Genomic DNA, 12,002 nt, shown 5'->3' with positions numbered 1-12,002 from the left:
TCTACAATAACATTCTCAACTCGAGTTTTAATCGCTTGAAGTTTCTCAGCTCTTAAATCCCTGCTCTGGATCCCTGTGCATTTTAGAATACATTCTAAAATTCGTATGTTTTTAAAAGTCTCAATGGCATGGCACCTTCTTCTTCATTTGATCTCCTCCAGCCCTATGTCCCATTTAAAGGACATGGGGCAGACCAGCCTCTCCTACAGACCAGCTTCTCACAGACCAGCTTCTCCTACAGACCAGCCTCTCCTACAGACCAGCTTCTCACAGACCAGCTTCTCCTACAGACCAGCTTCTCACAGACCAGCCTCTCCTACAGACCAGCCTCTCCTACAGACCAGCTTCTCACAGACCAGCTTCTCCTACAGACCAGCTTCTCACAGACCAGCCTCTCCTACAGACCAGCTTCTCCTACAGACCAGCTTCTCCTGCAGACCAGCCTCTTCTACAGACCAGCCTCTCCTACAGACCAGCCTCTCCTACAGACCAGCTTCTCACAGACCAGCCTCTCCTACAGACCAGCTTCTCACAGACCAGCTTCTCCTACAGACCAGCTTCTCACAGACCAGCCTCTCCTGCAGACCAGCTTCTCCTACAGACCAGCTTCTCTGTGTTACTTTTTTTTCCCCACAAGCTCCTGTGGCCGAACTTAGTCATTTCTGACAGTCAAATGCGTATTATTTTAAGTGAGTGTTACACCAGCTTCTCACAGACCAGCTTCTCCTACAGACCAGCTTCTCCTACAGACCAGCTTCTCCTACAGACCAGCTTCTCCTACAGACCAGCTTCTCCTACAGACCAACTTCTCCTACAGACCAGCCTCTCCTACAGACCAGCTTCTCCTACAGACCGGCCTCTCCTACAGACCAGCTTCTCCTGCAGACCAGCCTCTCCTGCAGACCAGCCTCTCCTACAGACCAGCTTCTCCTACAGACCAGCCTCTCCTGCAGACCAGCCTCTCCTGCAGACCAGCCTCTCCTACAGACCAGCTTCTCCTACGGACCAGCCTCTCCTACAGACCAGCTTCTCCTACAGACCAGCTTCTCCTACAGACCAGCCTCTCCTACAGACCAGCTTCTCCTGCAGACCAGCCTCTCCTGCAGACCAGCCTCTCCTACAGACCAGCTTCTCCTACAGACCAGCCTCTCCTACAGACCAGCTTCTCCTGCAGACCAGCTTCTCCTACAGACCAGCTTCTCCTGCAGACCAGCTTCTCCTGCAGACCAGCCTCTCCTACAGACCAGCCTCTCCTGCAGACCAGCCTCTCCTACAGACCAGCTTCTCCTACGGACCAGCCTCTCCTACAGACCAGCCTCTCCTACAGACCAGCTTCTCCTGCAGACCAGCTTCTCCTACGGACCAGCCTCTCCTACAGACCAGCCTCTCCTACAGACCAGCTTCTCCTGCAGACCAGCCCTCCTACAGACCAGCTTCTCCTACGGACCAGCCTCTCCTGCAGACCAGCCCTCCTACAGACCAGCTTCTCCTACGGACCAGCCTCTCCTACAGACCAGCTTCTCCCACAGACCAGCTTCTCCTACAGACCAGCCCTCCTACAGACCAGCTTTTCCTACGGACCAGCCTCTCCTACAGACCAGCTTCTCCTACAGACCAGCTTCTCCTACGGACCAGCCTCTACTGCAGACCAGCCTCTCCTGCAGACCAGCCTCTCCTGCAGACCAGCCCTCCTACAGACCAGCCTCTCCTACGGACCAGCCTCTCCTACAGACCAGCCTCTCCTACAGACCAGCTTCTCACAGACCAGCCTCTCCTACAGACCAGCCTCTCCTACAGACCAGCCTCTCCTACAGACCAGCCTCTCCTGCAGACCAGCCCTCCTACAGACCAGCTTCTCCTACGGACCAGCCTCTCCTACAGACCAGCCTCTCCTACAGACCAGCCTCTCCTACAGACCAGCCTCTCCTGCAGACCAGCCCTCCTACAGACCAGCTTCTCCTACAGACCAGCTTCTCCTACAGACCAGCCTCTCCTACAGACCAGCCTCTACTGCAGACCAGCTTCTCCTACAGACCAGCTTCTCCTACAGACCAGCTTCTCCTACAGACCAGCCTCTCCTACAGACCAGCCTCTCCTACAGACCAGCTTCTCCTGCAGACCAGCCTCTCCTGCAGACCAGCCTCTCCTACAGACCAGCTTCTCCTACAGACCAACTTCTCCTACAGACCGGCCTCTCCTACAGACCAGCTTCTCCTGCAGACCAGCCTCTCCTGCAGACCAGCCTCTCCTACAGACCAGCTTCTCCTACAGACCAGCCTCTCCTGCAGACCAGCCTCTCCTGCAGACCAGCCTCTCCTACAGACCAGCTTCTCCTACGGACCAGCCTCTCCTACAGACCAGCTTCTCCTACAGACCAGCTTCTCATACAGACCAGCCTCTCCTACAGACCAGCTTCTCCTGCAGACCAGCCTCTCCTGCAGACCAGCTTCTCCTACAGACCAGCTTCTCCTGCAGACCAGCCTCTCCTGCAGACCAGCTTCTCCTGCAGACCAGCTTCTCCTACAGACCAGCTTCTCCTGCAGACCAGCCTCTCCTACAGACCAGCCTCTCCTACAGACCAGCCTCTCCTACAGACCAGCTTCTCCTGCAGACCAGCCCTCCTACAGACCAGCTTCTCCTACGGACCAGCCTCTCCTGCAGACCAGCCCTCCTACAGACCAGCTTCTCCTACGGACCAGCCTCTCCTGCAGACCAGCCTCTCCTACAGACCAGCTTCTCCTGCAGACCAGCCTCTCCTACAGACCAGCCTCTCCTACAGACCAGCTTCTCCTGCAGACCAGCCCTCCTACAGACCAGCTTCTCCTACGGACCAGCCTCTCCTGCAGACCAGCCCTCCTACAGACCAGCTTCTCCTACGGACCAGCCTCTCCTACAGACCAGCTTCTCCCACAGACCAGCTTCTCCTACAGACCAGCCCTCCTACAGACCAGCTTTTCCTACGGACCAGCCTCTCCTACAGACCAGCTTCTCCTACAGACCAGCTTCTCCTACGGACCAGCCTCTACTGCAGACCAGCCTCTCCTGCAGACCAGCCTCTCCTGCAGACCAGCCCTCCTACAGACCAGCTTCTCCTACGGACCAGCCTCTCCTACAGACCAGCCTCTCCTACAGACCAGCTTCTCACAGACCAGCCTCTCCTGCAGACCAGCCCTCCTACAGACCAGCTTCTCCTACGGACCAGCCTCTCCTACAGACCAGCCTCTCCTACAGACCAGCCTCTCCTACAGACCAGCTTCTCCTACAGACCAGCTTCTCCTACAGACCAGCCTCTCCTACAGACCAGCCTCTACTGCAGACCAGCTTCTCCTACAGACCAGCTTCTCCTACAGACCAGCTTCTCCTACAGACCAGCCTCTCCTACAGACCAGCCTCTACTGCAGACCAGCTTCTCCTACAGACCAGCTTCTCCTACAGACCAGCTTCTCCTACAGACCAGCTTCTCCTACAGACCAGCTTCTCCTACAGACCAGCCTCTCCTACAGACCAGCCTCTACTGCAGACTAGCCTCTCCTGGTTGACTCCAGGACCAGGCTTTAGACCAGAGGAGACGGGGCCTTCCCTGTTCCTCAGTTGTGGAACACTTTAAATCCCTGCTCAAGACTGCAGATAGAGCGAGATAAGCTTCTACTATTGTCCGTACGTTGTATATTGTCACCTAAATGTATTGTTGTCTGTGTGGCGCTTCGGTAAGCTCCGGCTCTTTTTAAATGTGCTTTATAAATACACTTGATTCGATAGGATCTTTTGAGGAATTTGTGTCACATTTTACACTTTGTTGCAGAGACATGAGCAAAGAAGACTGTACAAAACAGCTCCATGTTTTGCCTCCAGTGTTGCACAATTTGGCATAAAACACAACAATCTCCATGGAGACAAGCAGTGACTCCACCAAATCAAGATTTTTTTGGCAGAGAAAAATCCAGTAAAATAACATTTATACCGTAGTGTGAATCATTTCATTAAAAACATGCACGTTTTCATGAAGGTGTAATATGTGTCTCTTTTTCGGTAGACGAGTTCACCACCCGCTTGTCTCTATGGAGATATTGTTTTTCCTGGAATATGCCTCGGTTTTGGCATTAAACATATCTATCTTCAAGGAGATAAGAAGACAACCAGGCCAACTTACAGGTCAGATCCCCGAAGAGGCGAGTCCACTCACAATACGAATGCATGTTTTTCAAGTAACTCAACGCAATAAAAACACCTGCAGTTGAATAAACACAAGATGGATGTTTAATGCCCTACGGTGGAACATTCCAGACATTGAAATAACTTCTCAGAAACAGGTGGCAAACTCTCCACAATCCATATTTTTGAACAAAAATTAAGTTCGGATCGAGATGTGGTTTAGACCTGTTTGAGTCCTGGTTTTAGTTTGAGTTTAGATCCAGTTCAGTTCTAATTTAGTCTTGATTTGCTCTTGCATTGACAAATCCTTGGTTTTGAAACTTGCTTTTAACTGACTGAAATGGAAAATGAATGCAAGATAGATTTGTTTAATACCATACGGTGAAACATTAACAATAACGTCTCCGGGACATAATGCACCTTTATTTTCCTCCAAAGTCCATATTTATGTGACGTGGACGTTAAAGCAAAAACACACATTTTCAACATCTGTCGTTTGGAGGCTTTTAGGGCAATCAAATAAAAAAAAAAGTAATTAGTTAAAGTGAACAATAGTACCGCATTGTCCGCACTGGCACACGGTCAATGAATGGTCTATTTTCAATAATTTTTCATATATAAGGCGCATTAACAAAACGTGTACCACACAAAGTCGCTTCTAGGTCAGTTAGCACAACCAGAATTAATCCATATATAAGACGCACTGGTGTTTTTGGTGAAAATTAAAGGCTTTTGAGTGCGACTTATAGTATGGACAATACGGTAATAAAAACAACTTGGAATTATCATGTGTCACTCTGATTTCAGCCACAGATTCAGGCTTTTGTTGCAGATGTTCAAGTTTTTCTGCCGTTTTAGCTTCTTCTTTAAGTTCTTTGATTCTTAGGTAGGCTACACACGTCTTTTTACATGTATTGATTTTGTGTTTTTAAGAAGACAAGTGAAATCCAACCAATTTTAAGTCACTTGTTTTCCTGCAACGATATAGTATATTTCTAGTTGCTTTTGGGCACAAATGTCGATTACACACAGCCCGAATACAAAGAACATACACGGTTCACCACATTGACAATGCACCTGCACCGTTTATACAATTCAATTTATTTCCCAGTCTGTTATGTACAATGCGCGGTTTGAAAAAGAGTTGCCACTACAGTCGACGTTATTACACTTCAAAGCGCCGTCAAGGCTGGAGCAGATGCATAATTTGAAACAGTGAATTTTAAACAGAGCTCGAGGCGGGATCAGGCCGCGTTACTGGCTTCAACAGGACAGAGAGGAGCACACAGTTAAACTAATGCTGACAGGAGGAGGGCCGATCAGAGGCAGACCCCAAAACGGCAAAACAAAGGCCTGTGCCACCAGTATTTATGGCCGAAACTGCGGAAAATTAGTATATCCATTGTTTAGTACTAGCAATGCAACAGCTTTACTAAAAAACGCATCAAAAAAAGCTCTTCAAGTCAAAATAAACAATTAAATTAAAATGGTAATTTGAGTGGCAACACATTGTCTGACACTGAAACTAAACTGAAATTAAACTTTAATTAAACCGTTTCTCTGTCGCTCAAATGTATACGTCCTCCGTGCGACAGGAATAGACCGGATTGACTTAAACTAGATTTGTATTTTGGTAAAACCTGGTTTATTCCTGGTCCAGACCTAGGTTGGTTTGGTCTCGGTTCAGTTTCTATTTCAAACTGAAGCTGACAGCTAATGTTCTCTTTATGATTTGTATGTCAGTGTTAAGTCTAGAACTAGTTAGTATTGGTTCACTGGATTACATCACATTTCCTACACGGTGTGATTAGATTAGCATTGGTCCAGTTCCTTCATGATTTAGTTCTGGTCTAGACCTTTAGTTTTAATGGTTTAGTCTTGCTTTTGCCATGGTCTAAGCTTGGATTAAACTCAACATTCCTGCTTGGTTTCACTTGAATTATTAATTCCTTTGTTCTTGTTAAGTCTTGCTATAAAAATGACTGCAATGGGAGCCAAAAATGCCAAAAATGTTCAAATAACCTCAAATGTATGCATGAAGTGCTTAAAGAAAGCGGTTTACTTCGTCTAATTAAAGTTTTGTTCAAATCGCCTGAAGCTTTTATCTCTAATTGAAAAGTCTATTTAATGAAACATCTCTTTAATGGCAGTGCAATTATCAAAGCCACACTAGTGTTTACTCCTGCACTGGACAAATGCTTCGTTGAGCTTATTGCTCCCATAAGACAGTGAGACGTGTTTTTACCTACAGTATTGGTTTATTATACTTCACATGCATCAGTCGTGGTGACTGATGCAGATGGAAAGCCATTTCGGATGTGAAATCAATTTGGGGATAGGATTAGTTTTCCAGTGATGAGCTTGCGTTTCTCTTCTGAAGAAGGCCTTGACATTACTTCAACAACATTGAATCAAATGCTGGAACATTTTCCTTTCAACATGTTCCTTTCAATATTTTCCTTTATAACGAAGCTGAATTGTATGGAAAGTCCTCATAACCTCGACATGTTCTTCAATTATCAAAGCCACATTTGTAGTTAGATGTCCAGACATGGAATCGTTTCTCATTTTTAGCCAGAACTATATATTATATTACAACTTTTACACCAAACCAGTTTGTTAATCGTAATGGTGATTAATTAAAACCATAATTATCCACAGTAAATATTGAAAAAACAGTTAACAGTGAGCAAAAGTTAAACGTAAAGCCCTAGATAATTGGACGGTAATTAGATTGAAATCTTGAAGTGGTTTGGCGTCTACAGTTTTAAACAATCCTGTCTAATATTTTGCAGACAGATGAGAAGAAGATTTTGCACCCCTCATAAGCAGGATTTCACACATATATGACTCATTACATAATACACGCTACATGCAACAACCATGAATGTTTAAAATGACACTCGAAATGTCTTTGAAGCTTGTACGTGACTTAGAAGATCAAACCCCTGGAGTTATTCTGTCAGTAAATGCACTATAAAGGTCTTTAAAAGTGCAATTTCACCATTTTTACATTTTCCCAATTGCAAATGCTTCACAGCACCCAGTTTTCTTTGTAGGAACTCTCTGTAACTGTAAAAAGTCACCAGTCAACAGCCAGGCAAGATGTTATGTGAAGTTTGTGCGAAACCCTGACCCAGTATTTGGTCTAATTCCTGATAACGGCGCTGATGAGATGTAATTGAGGAGAGAAAGTAGGACGTTGGAGCAGGATGTTTGCGCTGAGTGTGAGGAGGATTTAAATGATTAACACGGAGCCTCAGAAGCAGCAGATCAAACAGATAATATCACAGAAACACACACACACACGCACGCATTACACAGTTTCTCATCATTAGAGATACAACAGTGATCCGAGTGTGGTCGAGGAGGACCAGCAGGCAATTCAACATCAGGAGGCAGTTCACGGTGCGAAATCTAAACACATCCAGCAATAACACTTTGAGAGAAAATGTAGATATGAACTGCTTTATTTACCGAGAGTTCACAGGAGCGAGAGCAGGGAGACACGTCCGAGAATGTCACGGTATAAAAATAACATCGTAAGAAACATTTATACAATTATTCCAAACGATCCGACACCAAGACTTAACAATAGTGACGTCCTTAATTATCTAATACCATTTCAACAGTAAACGTGAGATTAACAGCCAGGTAAAAAGAAAACACTTTGTTATTCATTAGATAGGATTAGACTTAATTGGATTTCTTTCTTTTTTTGTCACCAATATTATAGTTTTTTGTTTTTTTTCGATTATATTGTGACTTGAAATATACAACGAACTATAACTGTCGTATAAATAAATAATGACTGAATAATCTTGGCGTCTTTATTGATCTGTAGACGGGTCCCTGAACGCTGCACTGCTCATGTCCCTGTGGCGTGGAAGAGTGGGTCAAATGTAGAAGATGAATTTTCCGTACCAGAACAGGGGCAGTTTGCATATGTGCTGCTGCCTTGACGACTGAGCCACACGGCAGCACTGAAACCATATGTTTTCAACAGTCTCCAGTCTCTCTATTGTGTTTTTTACTCTTAAAAATATACCATTGTATTTTAATGCGAGCGAAGGTCACCTCTCCGCAGATCTGACCTGTAACTTGGCCTGAGGGCGTCGTCTGCTCGTCTCCATGGAGTTAGCCATGTTTAATGCAATAGTAGTCTGTGGAATATTCAGCGGAACGCAGGAGCATCTCCACGCAAACGAGCAGACGAGGAAAGTTGTACAGTGCACCTTTCCAAAGTGTAGAGATACTGTACTGTATATTGTATTGTACTGTATTGTACTGTATGTTACTGTATTGTACTGTATTGTACTGTATTGTATATTGTATTGTACTGTATTGTACTGTACTGTACTGTATTATATTGTACTGTATTGTATATTGTATTGTACTGCATTGTACTGTATGTTACTGTATTGTACTGTATTGTACTGTATTGTACTGTATTGTATATTGTATTGTACTGTATTGTACTGTATTGTACTGTATTGTACTGTATTTTACTGTATTGTACTGTATTTTACTGTACTGTACTGTACTGTATTGTACTGTATTGTACTGTATCTTACTGTACTGTACTGTATTGTACTGTACTGTACTGTACTGTATTGTATATTGTATTGTACTGTATTGTACTGTTTTGTATACTGTATTGTACTGTATTGTACTGTATTTTACTGTACTGTACTGTATTGTACTGTACTGTACTGTACTGTGCTGTATTGTATATTGTATTGTACTGTATTTTACTGTATTGTACTGTATTGTACATTGTATTGTATTGTACTGTATTGTATATTGTATTGTATTGTACTGTATTGTATATTGTATTGTACTGTATTGTACTGTATTTTACTGTATTGTATATTGTATTGTACTGTATTTTACTGTATTGTATATTGTATTGTACTGTATTTTACCTACTGTACTGTACTGTATTGTATATTGTATTGTACTGTATTTTACTGTATTGTACTGTATTGTACATTGTATTGTATTTTACTGTATTGTATATTGTATTGTACTGTATTTTACTGTATTGTATATTGTATTGTACTGTATTTTTACTGTATTGTACTGTATTGTATATTGTATTGTACTGTATTGTATATTGTATTGTACTGTATTGTACTGTATTTTACTGTATTGTACTGTATTGTATACTGTATTGTACTGTATTGTACTGTATTGTACTGTATTGTATACTGTATTGTACTGTATTGTACTGTATTTTACTGTACTGTACTGTATTGTACTGTACTGTACTGTACTGTATTGTATATTGTATTGTACTGTACTGTATTGTACTGTATTATATATTGTATTGTACTGTATTGTACTGTATTGTATTGTATTGTACTGTATTGTACTGTACTGTACAGTATTTGTCGTCTTACCAAAACCACACATTTGTTGAATAAAATCTAGAATTTGGCCCTAAAATTATTCTGATCATTTGATACTCCAAGACACGCAAAGATTCAGAAGGATCACCACATGAAGAAGGAGGGGCAGAAGGGTCACCACTTGGGGCAGGAGGTGCAGAAGGGTCACCACTTGGGGCAGGAGGTGCAGAAGGGTCACCACATGGAGCAGGAGGGGCAGAAGGGTCACCACTTGGAGCAGGAGGGGCAGAAGGGTCACCACTTGGGGCAGGAGGGGCAGAAGGGTCACCACATGGAGCAGGAGGGGCAGAAGGGTCACCACTTGGAGCAGGAGGGGCAGAAGGGTCACCACTTGGGCAGGAGGGGCAGAAGGGTCACCACTTGGAGCAGGAGGGGCAGAAGGGTCACCACATGGAGCAGGAGGGGCAGAAGGGTCACCACTTGGAGCAGGAGGGGCAGATGGGTCACCACTTGGGGCAGGAGGGGCAGAAGGGTCACCACATGGAGCAGGAGGAGCAGAAGGGTCACCACGTGGGGCAGGAGGAGCAGAAGGGTCACCACATGAAGAAGGAGGGGCAGGAAGGGCAGAAGGGTCACCACATGAAGAAGGAGGGGCAGAAGAGTCACCACTTGGGGCAGGAGGGGCAGAAGGGTCACCACATGAAGAAGGAGGGGCAGAAGGGTCAACACATGAAGAAGGAGGGGCAGGAAGCAGAAGGGTCACCACTTGGGGCAGGAGGAGCAGAAGGGTCACCACATGAAGAAGGAGGGGCAGGAGGGGCAGAAGGGTCACCACATGAAGAAGGAGGGGCAAGAGGGGCAGAAGGGTCACCACTTGGAGAAGGAGGGGCAGAAGGGTCACCACTTGGAGCAGGAGGGGCAGAAGGGTCACCACTTGGAGAAGGAGGCGCAGAAGGGTCACCACTTGGAGCAGGAGGGGCAGAAGGGTCACCACTTGGAGAAGGAGGGGCAGAAGGGTCACCACTTGGGGCAGGAGGGGCAGAAGGGTCACCACATGGAGCAGGAGGAGCAGAAGGGTCACCACGTGGGGCAGGAGGAGCAGAAGGGTCACCACATGAAGAAGGAGGGGCAGGAAGGGCAGAAGGGTCACCACATGAAGAAGGAGGGGCAGAAGAGTCACCACTTGGGGCAGGAGGGGCAGAAGGGTCACCACATGAAGAAGGAGGGGCAGAAGGGTCACCACATGAAGAAGGAGGGGCAGGAAGCAGAAGGGTCACCACTTGGGGCAGGAGGAGCAGAAGGGTCACCACATGAAGAAGGAGGGGCAGGAGGGGCAGAAGGGTCACCACATGAAGAAGGAGGGGCAAGAGGGGCAGAAGGGTCACCACTTGGAGAAGGAGGGGCAGAAGGGTCACCACTTGGAGCAGGAGGGGCAGAAGGGTCACCACTTGGAGAAGGAGGCGCAGAAGGGTCACCACTTGGAGCAGGAGGGGCAGAAGGGTCACCACTTGGAGAAGGAGGGGCAGAAGGGTCACCACTTGGAGCAGGAGGGGCAGAAGGGTCACCACATGGAGCAGGAGGGGCAGAAGGGTCACCACTTGGAGAAGGAGGCGCAGAAGGGTCACCACTTGGAGCAGGAGGGGCAGAAGGGTCACCACTTGGAGAAGGAGGGGCAGAAGGGTCACCACATGGAGCAGGAGAGGCAGAAGGGTCACCACTTGGAGCAGGAGGGGCAGAAGGGTCACCACATGGAGCAGGAGGGGCAGAAGGGTCACCACTTGGGGCAGGAGGGGCAGAAGGGTCACCACTTGGAGCAGGAGGGTCACCACATGGAGCAGGAGGGGCAGAAGGGTCACCACTTGGAGCAGGAGGGGCAGATGGGTCACCACTTGGGGCAGGAGGGGCAGAAGGGTCACCACATGGAGCAGGAGGAGCAGAAGGGTCACCACGTGGGGCAGGAGGAGCAGAAGGGTCACCACATGAAGAAGGAGGGGCAGGAAGGGCAGAAGGGTCACCACATGAAGAAGGAGGGGCAGAAGAGTCACCACTTGGGGCAGGAGGGGCAGAAGGGTCACCACATGAAGAAGGAGGGGCAGAATGGTCACCACATGAAGAAGGAGGGGCAGGAAGCAGAAGGGTCACCACTTGGGGCAGGAGGAGCAGAAGGGTCACCACATGAAGAAGGAGGGGCAGGAGGGGCAGAAGGGTCACCACATGAAGAAGGAGGGGCAAGAGGGGCAGAAGGGTCACCACTTGGAGAAGGAGGGGCAGAAGGGTCACCACTTGGAGCAGGAGGGGCAGAAGGGTCACCACTTGGAGAAGGAGGCGCAGAAGGGTCACCACTTGGAGCAGGAGGGGCAGAAGGGTCACCACTTGGAGAAGGAGGGGCAGAAGGGTCACCACTTGGAGCAGGAGGGGCAGAAGGGTCACCACATGGAGCAGGAGGGGCAGAAGGGTCACCACTTGGAGAAGGAGGCGCAGAAGGGTCACCACTTGGAG

At 47.2% G+C, this 12,002-nt stretch overlaps 1 protein-coding gene across 1 annotated transcript in view; it reads right to left on the bottom strand.

Moving 5' to 3' along the window:
* Positions 1–617: 617 nt before the first annotated feature.
* Positions 618–12,002, bottom strand: part of snx12 (sorting nexin 12) — a 69,994-nt gene continuing 58,609 nt past the window's right edge. Inside the window, exon 6 of the transcript XR_011926927.1 lies at positions 618–637. The gene's annotated coding sequence lies outside the window, so the exon portion shown is untranslated. The remainder of the gene's footprint in view (positions 638–12,002) is intronic.

Source organism: Eucyclogobius newberryi, unplaced genomic scaffold (assembly GCF_026437365.1).
Source record: "Eucyclogobius newberryi isolate DKJ021-1_F unplaced genomic scaffold, fEucNew1.0.hap1 SCAF_15, whole genome shotgun sequence".
Taxonomy (NCBI): Eukaryota; Metazoa; Chordata; class Actinopteri; order Gobiiformes; family Gobiidae; genus Eucyclogobius; species Eucyclogobius newberryi.
This window is presented reverse-complemented; position numbering and strand designations above follow the sequence as displayed.